This window comes from Euprymna scolopes, chromosome 20, assembly GCF_053919585.1.
Source record: "Euprymna scolopes isolate OS-2025 chromosome 20, ASM5391958v1, whole genome shotgun sequence".
Lineage (NCBI taxonomy): Eukaryota > Metazoa > Mollusca > Cephalopoda > Sepiida > Sepiolidae > Euprymna > Euprymna scolopes.
In genome coordinates, this window is record NC_136501.1 from 92225408 (window position 1) to 92234808 (window position 9401).

A 9401-nucleotide genomic window follows, 5' to 3' on the forward strand; every position below is an offset into this window, starting at 1 on the left:
AATAAATAATAAATAAATAGTAAATAAATAATTAAATAAATAATAAATAATAATAATATTCAATAAATTAATAAATAAATAATAAATAAATAAATAATAAATAAATAGTAAATAAATAATTAAATAAATAATAAATAATAATAATATTCAATAAATTAATAAATAAATAATAAATAAATAAATAATAAATAAATAATAAATAAATAAATAAAAAAAAAAAAATAATAAATAAATAAATAATAAATAATAAATAAATAAATAATAAATAATAAATAAATAAATAATAAATAATAAACAAATGATAAATAATAAATAAATAATTAAATAAATAATAAATAAATAAATAATAAATAAATAATAAATAAATAAATAATAAATAATGAATAAATCAATGATAATTAAATAAATAAAAAATAAATAAAAAATAAATAAAAAATAAATAATAAATAAATAATAAATAAAGAAATAATGAATAAATAATAAAAAAAATAATAAAAAAATAAATAATAAAAAATAAATAATAAATAAATAATAAATAAATAATAAATAAATAAATAAATAAATCAATAATAAATAAATAAATAATAAATAATCAATACATAATAAAAAAATAAATAATAAATAAATAGATAAATAATAAATAAATAATAAATAATTAATGAATAAATAAATAAATAATAAATAAATAGATAAATAATAAATAAATAATTAAATAATAAATAATAAATAAATAAATAATAAATAAATAATAGATAAATAGATAAATAATAAATAAATAAATAATAAATAAATAGATAAATAATAAATAAATAGATAAATAATAAATAATAAATAATAAATAAATAATAAATAATAAATAAATAATAAATAAATAATAAATAAATAATAAATAATTAATAAATAAATAAATAAATAATAAATAAATAATAGATAAATAATAAATAAATAAATAATAAATAAATAGATAAATAATAAATAAATAGATAAATAATAAATAAATAGATAAATAATAAATAATAAATAAATAATAAATAATAAATAAATAATAAATAATAAATAATAAATAAATAGATAAATAATAAATAAATAGATAAATAATAAATAATAAATAATAAATAAATAATAAATAAATAATAAATAATAAATAATAAATAAATAAATAATAAATAAATAATAAATAATAAATAAATAATAAATAAACAAATAATAAGGGCGATTATATATTGAAAAAATCAACAGACAAAATTAAAGGAATAAAAAAAAGTTATTTTTTCTTTGGTCGTCAGTTTGAAATGAATGCAAGTAGGTCACTCTAAGCATTAACACGGAAGGACGCTAATAGAAAACCTATTGAATAAAAAGTAAAATTGAAAAAAAGGAAGGTCAATAAAGAAAAAAAATCAGAAATGTATATATCTATAAAAGTGAACATGTCTATCTGTTTGTCTGTCTGTCTGTCTGTGTACATTTCCCTACGCAATAACTCTGTCAATATTTAGTCTACAGACTCGAAATTTGATATACGCGGTACTTAGATTTGGGAAAATCTATGTGATCGGTTTTCGGCCAAAGATTTGGCTGTTAAGGGATTAAAGTTCTACGATTTGACCTTTGAGAATTCTACCAAAGTTCTTCGATAATTTTGGGCCTAATCACTTGAAATTTTAGATATAAGTTCTTTGGACATGGATCTAACTTAATAACTTGATTTGAGTCGAAAACAATAAATGTTAAGGGGTCATGATAGGGGTCAAAGTTAAAAAAATCGACCGTTTTTTTTTCTCAGCACACACCTCCAAACACCCGGCCAACGCCGGGCATCCATGCTAGTCTATCTATATATCTATAAAAGTGAACGTGTCTGTGTATCTGTGTGTCTGTGTGTCTGTGTACATTTCCCTACGCAATAACTCTGTCAATTTTTAGTCTACAGACTCAAAATTTGATATACAGGGTACTGAGCTTTGGGAAAATCAATGTGATCGGTTTTTGGCCAGAAATTTGGCGATTAAGGGGTCAAAGTTCAACGATTTGACCTTTGAGAACTCTACCAAACTCTTCCGACAATTCTGGGTCTAAACACTTGAAATTTTAGATATAGGTTCCTTGGATATGGATCTAACTTAATAACTTGATTTGATCCCAAGACAATAAATGTTAAGCGGTCATAATAGGGGTCCAAGTTAAAAATATTGACCTTTTTTTTTTGTTTTTTTTTGCACAGCATACACCTCCAAACACCCGGGCAACGCCGGGCATCCATGCTAGTAAACTATAATAAAGAAACTTGATGTACTTCCTGGCGTTGCTAGTAGGCCTTTTTACTTTAATTTGCTAGATAGCGAGTGGGTGTTCGGATGGAAAGGGTATGACACCGTATAGGTCAGATGTGGCCTCCAAGTAGAAGGTGATGTAACCACGTGATTTCCGACCGTTTTTGTTTCTTTTATTTTTGAGAAAGTGTTTACAAAGATAGAGAAACAGAAAGACAACGGATCTAATATATAAACTTCAAGAAAGATTTGATGAGAAATAAAATACAGATAGTTTAAGAGTCGATGTCTCCTCAAATGCAGAGCCCTCTATGCTAAAAGGGACACTCGTACGATTAAAATAGATGAACGGAGTCCTGACAGGATTAAACGAACCCCTCCCCCCCCAAAAAAAAATTTCATATTCCAATTCATAATTGAACCCAGGTCAACGTCAAAGAGAAAATCGATGTCGTTGTTTCGATAGTTTTTGGTTGACAAGTTAAATAAGCGGAATAGTGCTGTGGCCGTTACTCATAGCAGGGGGAAGGGGAGAGTGTTAATGTTAAAGATCACATCTCTCTATGTACCTGCCTGTCTGCCTTTCTCGCCCTCTCACGCGAAAATCAGGGGGGGCGGCTTTTTATTATGGGAATTGGTTCGGGTAATGCATGAAGCCACTTGACTCTTTACTGTCAGAACTTTTTATGAAATAAATATTCTTTTAATCATTAAAACCACTCATGACGCAAGTTAGCGTGCAACTGACTCACGAATATAAAGAAAACCCCATTGACTTGTTGAACCATGCATAAACGTGTACTTTGAAGACCAGTTCGGCTGACAAGTTATAAGTAATATTGCTTTTTGAAAGGCGACTATTATACAATTTGGCCGTAAAGGGTTAATGTAAAGATGATTCTTGCAAAGACAAGAGAGCTGGAACAAATGAAACAGGGAATAGATAAAGAAAAATTCTGAAGAACACATGCTAAGATAGTATTATGAGAGGAGTTTGGTAAAGTCTGCAAAGGTCAACTTTTTCAACTTTGACCTCTTGGCAGCCAAAATCCTGCCCAAAAATTGATTAAAAGCTTGCTGCATATCTGAATACCATTTATGTAAAATTTCATAAGTTTAGACCCAAAATTGGCTGAATAGTTTGCTAGATATAGCAAAGGTCAAATCCTTTGAAATTTGACCCTTGGTAGCCAAAATTTCGGCCACAAACTGATTACAAAGCTTGCCCTATGTCTGAATACACCTTATGTAAATTTCAAATGTTTAGATCAAAAGTTTAAACTTTTACCCCCCCTCCATTTATTGTTTTGGGCTAAAATCAAGTTAAAATGTTTGATCCAAGTCCAAGGAATCTATATCTAAAATTTCAAGCGTTTATACCGAAAATTGGCGGAGGAGTTTGGTAGAGTTTTCAAAGGTCAAATCGTTGAACTTTGACCCCTTACAGCCAAATTTCTGGCCGAAAACCGATTAAAAAGATTTTCCCAAACCTCAATACCCCTTTATGTCAAATCTCAAGTCTGTAGACTGAAAATTGACGGAATAATTTGGTAGGGAAATGTACACAGACAGACATACAGACAATTTCACTTTTATAGATATAGAGATTTGTAGAGATGACAAGGAAGATTTGATGAGAAAGACCAAGAAGTTTTATGGTGGATTTCTCTGCAAAAGCATCCATGGGAATCTCAAGGAGAAAAAAGACACCCAAACGATTGAAATACATTAGCTGGGTCCTAACAGGATTAAACAAAAAAAAAATCCATTTCATAATCACGTTGACACACTAGTTCCCATCGAATCACAAACGTCAAACAAAGTCAGTACTAAAATGGACGACCATTTGGGAATTCCAGGTGCTGCATATGCTTTCCCCTTATCTCGATATTGTTTCCAGTCAGTCTTGGGCCTCTCCTTGCCACTGGGCCCAAGCAGTGTCGATTCTGGAGAGGTGTGGTTGGAGATTGCGCAACTCTTCACAATTCACAATTACACATGCAGTTACCCTTACAGGGGTGTCCATTGTCTCTTGAGACTGAAGGAGGCATCGGTATAAATGATAAATATTTATTGATTTTAAAGTAACAGTATAACAAACATGTATAGATCGTAATAACGATTTTCGGTAAAAATAGGACCGGAAAAAATGGCCCGGTATAAAAAGCACATGTAAAAATAGGCACAAGTGGATAAGTAGGAAAACCGATACAAGCGAAAAATTATAAGTGAACATTTTACAATGAGTTATTTTTTTTTTTAACTAGGGGTGGTCACTACATATAAAGGTCAGGGGTCAATATTGTTCAAGCAACATTTATTCAAAATTTTGGTTACAATACATACAGGAAAAACATTAAGAATTTTGGCAAATTAAAAGTCAGTGAGAACTCTCCGATACCCTCCTCCATTATCCTCCCTCTTTGACGGAATGGTCATTACTGACCAGCCGTAGCACTCTTCAGGAATGGTCGCCACTGACTCCGGTTCTGCGTCATTCTGAGCAACTCAGCCATGCAAATGTTCGCAATGTCTTTCACGTTGTCTGACATTTTTGTTTTTGATTTTTCATATCCTTTTTCCCAGGGGCTGTACCAAAGAGGAGATCTTTTGTCAGGCTGTCTTTTCTTGTCACGTTCCAAAAATCGCAATTTCCTGTCATTAATGTTGTCCAGCAGTCTTCAGCATGATCCAATCTTCTCCAGAATCCATTCGTTTGTACGTTTGTCCACCCAGCTTAGATGGAGAAGTCTTTGGTAGCACCACAATTCAAAAGCAGTAATTTTTCTCTTGTCGACCTTATTCAAGACCCAATATTCTGCTCTGTATTTTGCTATTGAGAATACTAAAACTTTCAGAAATCATTTCTTTGTGTGTTGTGAAATATTGGTTAGCACAATCATTGCTCTCTTTGCCATTGCAATATGTCGTCTTTTTAGACGAATTTAGAATCAGTAATTATATTGGAATCGGAACAAATATTTCGATCGTCCCATCAGTAGTGTAAGCTAGTGATTATTTATTTTTCTTACTGTTGCTAATTGGGTAATAAGTCACGTAGGAATGCTGGAAACGGTAAGAAGATTGGAGACACTAAAATTGCTCTTAACTTCAGGGTATAAAACACTGTCGTAACACTGGATTTTCCACCGGTTTGACGCCTCAAGCTATTATCATGATTTAGTATAGCCACAAGGCAGTGAGTATTTTTATAATCACTGTTTTTCTTCGCCATGTTTTTCTTCGCCATGTAAAAGTCTGAATTTTATAAATGTAAATTGAAACATTTACATATTATGTATGTCATATATTATCATTATTATTATTATTATTATTATTATTATTATTATCATCATCATCATCATCATCATCATCATCATCATCATCATCATCATCAAAGATACACCCTGGAGTCTGAATAACAACAAGTCTCCCCAGATTTTCAGAACTCACCACTGCTCTTGATAACCTTTGCAAATTACTTTGCATTATCGCAATAGCCGTTTATCTTTGATTCCTCATTGGTAGCTACCATCGGTTTTTATCGTTCCACTCTGATTCTGACGTTCTTCAAACACGTTTTCTCGGACTCGTGAATCTTTATATCTTACGCAGAATCTTCTCTAGATTGGTGACGTACGCCAGCAAATTTTTGATACGCACTTTCACCAACATTCTAACATAACCCTAACGCCTTAATCAACGTACTAACCTAAACATACTTATGACTTTATCATTGTTTTAATGGAAATTGCTCCAGACGAAGCATGAATCCACTTGATGTAACGAGTTACAAAGAAAATACTACCTCAAGGTCTAAAAAAACAAAAAAAAAATAGCCAAACATAAGTCTTCAATGGATAAATTTTGACCCCTCCAAATAGAAATTCTTCTTCTTTTGTCAGAAACATTGAATGTGAGGACTAAAGAACAAAACAAAGCAAGCGAGAGTTAAGAGGCTGCCGATAGTAAATCTCAAAACAAAATACATGTTTACTGTAATCTCATCTCGAATCATCAATACAATCGCAGTCGCATTCCAAACAAAGTCTATTCAAGCCCCTGATATACTGTGAACGTGGCCTCGTGCGTCCACTTCTAGAGGTTGAAGGTTCAATCTTCAGTGCGGAAGACACTAAAAACACACTTGCGAATTACCTAAGACTTCTACTCAGTCATGGCTGACGAAACGAGAGCATGCTAACCCCATGGATTAAATAAAGGGTTCCGTTTGAAAACGCATTGCAGATTTCTGGATTCAGCAAAAAGATTACGTGTTGGACAAGGTACATCTGAAAGAGGTGGGAGGTTACATCGGCCGAAACGTTATGAGAAAAACACTCAACATGGGAACAGCCGTCTGAATGATCCAAATAATACGGGTTTATAATTACCCTGATTAAAATCATCTATATATTCCAAAAAGATGATGACACTTTTTGAGTTGGGCTATTTATATGCAAATAGGAACACGTGACTGGTTGACCAAAAAGAAATAGGATGGGTACGCTTCACTAAGGAAGTAGTTTTTATAATGTGAATATCGGTATTAGAATTTCAGATATCCGTTCTATCTGGGTTCTTGCTTTATAACTTTTAAATGCCAGAATCGTAGTTGCATTCTAAACGCAACGTCCATCCACACACCTGATATACACTGCTGATCAAAAATTTAAGACCACTTTAAAATCTTTAAAAAGAAACCTTTTTTTTAAGGATAGATTTTTAAACCCTTTCACGTAAAGTTACTAATACTATAATCTAAAAGGTTAAGGGAACAAAAAGGTACGTTCCAAAAATTTTATTTAAAAATTTGCCTTTTTATTAAATTAGGCTTTTTACACATGATCAAAATTATAAGACCAAGGGTATAAAGTGTTAGATTTATGGTAATTCTAATGTTTTTAGTTCAGTTAGAGATTAGCAATCAATGTGTAAAGGTGGTAACCGAAGTTGAGCGCTCTCGAATTCTAGGATTCCATAAGCAAAGTTTGTCATATCGAGCGATAGCAGCTAAGGTAAATCGCAGTAAAATTGTTATTTGAAACTTTCTAAAGAACACTGAGAATTATGGAAAAGCAAAATCCTTTTGTACCCCCCACCCCCGCCATAAATTTCTCCTGCATTGAATAAGAGAATCAGACGGGTTGTTATGAATGACGTAGGACATTCTTCTAGTCAAATTAAGGCAATTACAGATGTCGATTACAGTCCAATAACCATCAGATGACACTTACAACAAAAAGGCATGCTAAATAAAAAGGGTAAAACCATTCCTCAATTGCTTCCACGTCACAAAGTGGACCGCTTAAGATTTGGTCGTGAATACCCAACCTGGAACGTTGAGAAGTGGAAGAAAGTCCTGTTTTCTGATAGAAAAAATTCAATTTAGACAGTCCCGATGGCTTCCAGCGATATTGGAATGACAAATATATGCCCCTTGAAATTTTTTTCCACACGTCATAGTGGTGGAGGGTTCGTAATAGTATGGGGTACCTTTTCTTACAGAGGGACGATGGAGCTCCAGGTGGTGCAGGGTCGTCAGACAGCAGCTGTTTATGTTAGCATGCTACAAAACGCATCTTCGATGATGAAGGATCATCGTTTGTATGGGGTGGATGCTTATTCCAACAGGATAATGCTGCAATCCACACTGCAAGACGAACCTTGAGCTTTCTACAAGAAAATGGAGTCCATCTCTTGGGACATCCTGCATGCTCACCGGACTTGAACCCAATTGAAAATGTTTAGGGATGGATGACAAGAGAGGTTTATCGAAATTGCAAACAATATTCAACAAAAGATGAACTTCGTGAAGCCATCTTAAGAAACTAGAGCAGGATCCCCAGCACCTTAATGGAAACCCTTATTTCTAGCATGCCCCAAATAATTTTTGAAGTCATCAAAAGCAGTGGAAGTAGAACGCATTATTAAGTTTGATTGTTAAATGTTTTCATACACTTTTCATACACTTTTTGTTCAATTTAATAGAATATTTGTCTCTGGTCTTATAATTTTGATCATGTGTAAAAAGCCTAATTTAATAAAAATGGAAATTTTAGAGATAAATCTTTGGAATGTAGCGTTTTGTTTCCATAACCTTTTAGATTGTAGTATTGGTAACCTTAAGTCGGAAGAGTTTAAAATCTATCCTTAAAAAAGTTTTTTTTTTTTAAAGATTTTTAAGTGGTCTTAAATTTTGGATCAGCAGTGTAGTATTTACATGCAAGTAGAAATTTGTTGTTGGTTGACAAAAAAAAAAAAAAAAAAAAAAGAAAAAAAAGAAAAAAAAAAGAAATTCACCGGACGCGATCAACCAGCTCTGCAACAAAGAATCCCCCCCCCCAAAAAAAAACAAAACCATCAGCCAAGTTGATAAACAAATAATATTTATGTTTTGGATATTAAAAGTGGTTCTCGCTTTTTCAACGTTAAATGACAGACTTGCAGAATTTTGCCTGACGGAACCGAAGCACACGAAAGTCTCATTGACACATCCCTTCCGCCAAGAGTCTCCTAGGGACCCAGCTTGCCCGGAGAGGTGCACTGGCCTAACTACTTTCTAGTTCTCCGGAACATTAACTGCTTTGTCTAACGCTCAACTTTAACCCTCACTCTTGCTTTTGATCTTCCCCTTCCTCTGAAAACTGGATATGATCGCATCTCATTCCCAGCTATTTAAATTTTTAACCACTGCGTGACTCTGGCCTTTTATTAGTGGTTGCTATTAAACCGCCCAGAGTTTGATCACTTGAGATATCCACAGGAGATATCATTTAAACGGTATCCATTCATGGGACTGCTCAAGGACTGGATCCAGTGTTGTGATGTTCCCATTCAATAAGTTATTTAATTTATTTTAAAACAAAAAAAATACGAGGTGCTCTCAATAAGTTTTCAGTTGTTCTTCGTATAGGCACTTTTATTGATAAAACACACAGGAAACTTTAGTCTCCTTCGAAGTTATCTCCTCCAGCTGCAATGCACTTGTTGTACTGTTCCAGCAACGTCTGGAAGGCGTCTTGTGTGAACGTGTCAATGATCCTCGTCACAGCATCTTTCATCTCCTCAATTGTCTTGTAACTACAGCCTCTAAAGTTTTCCTTGAGCTTAGCGAATAACCACAAT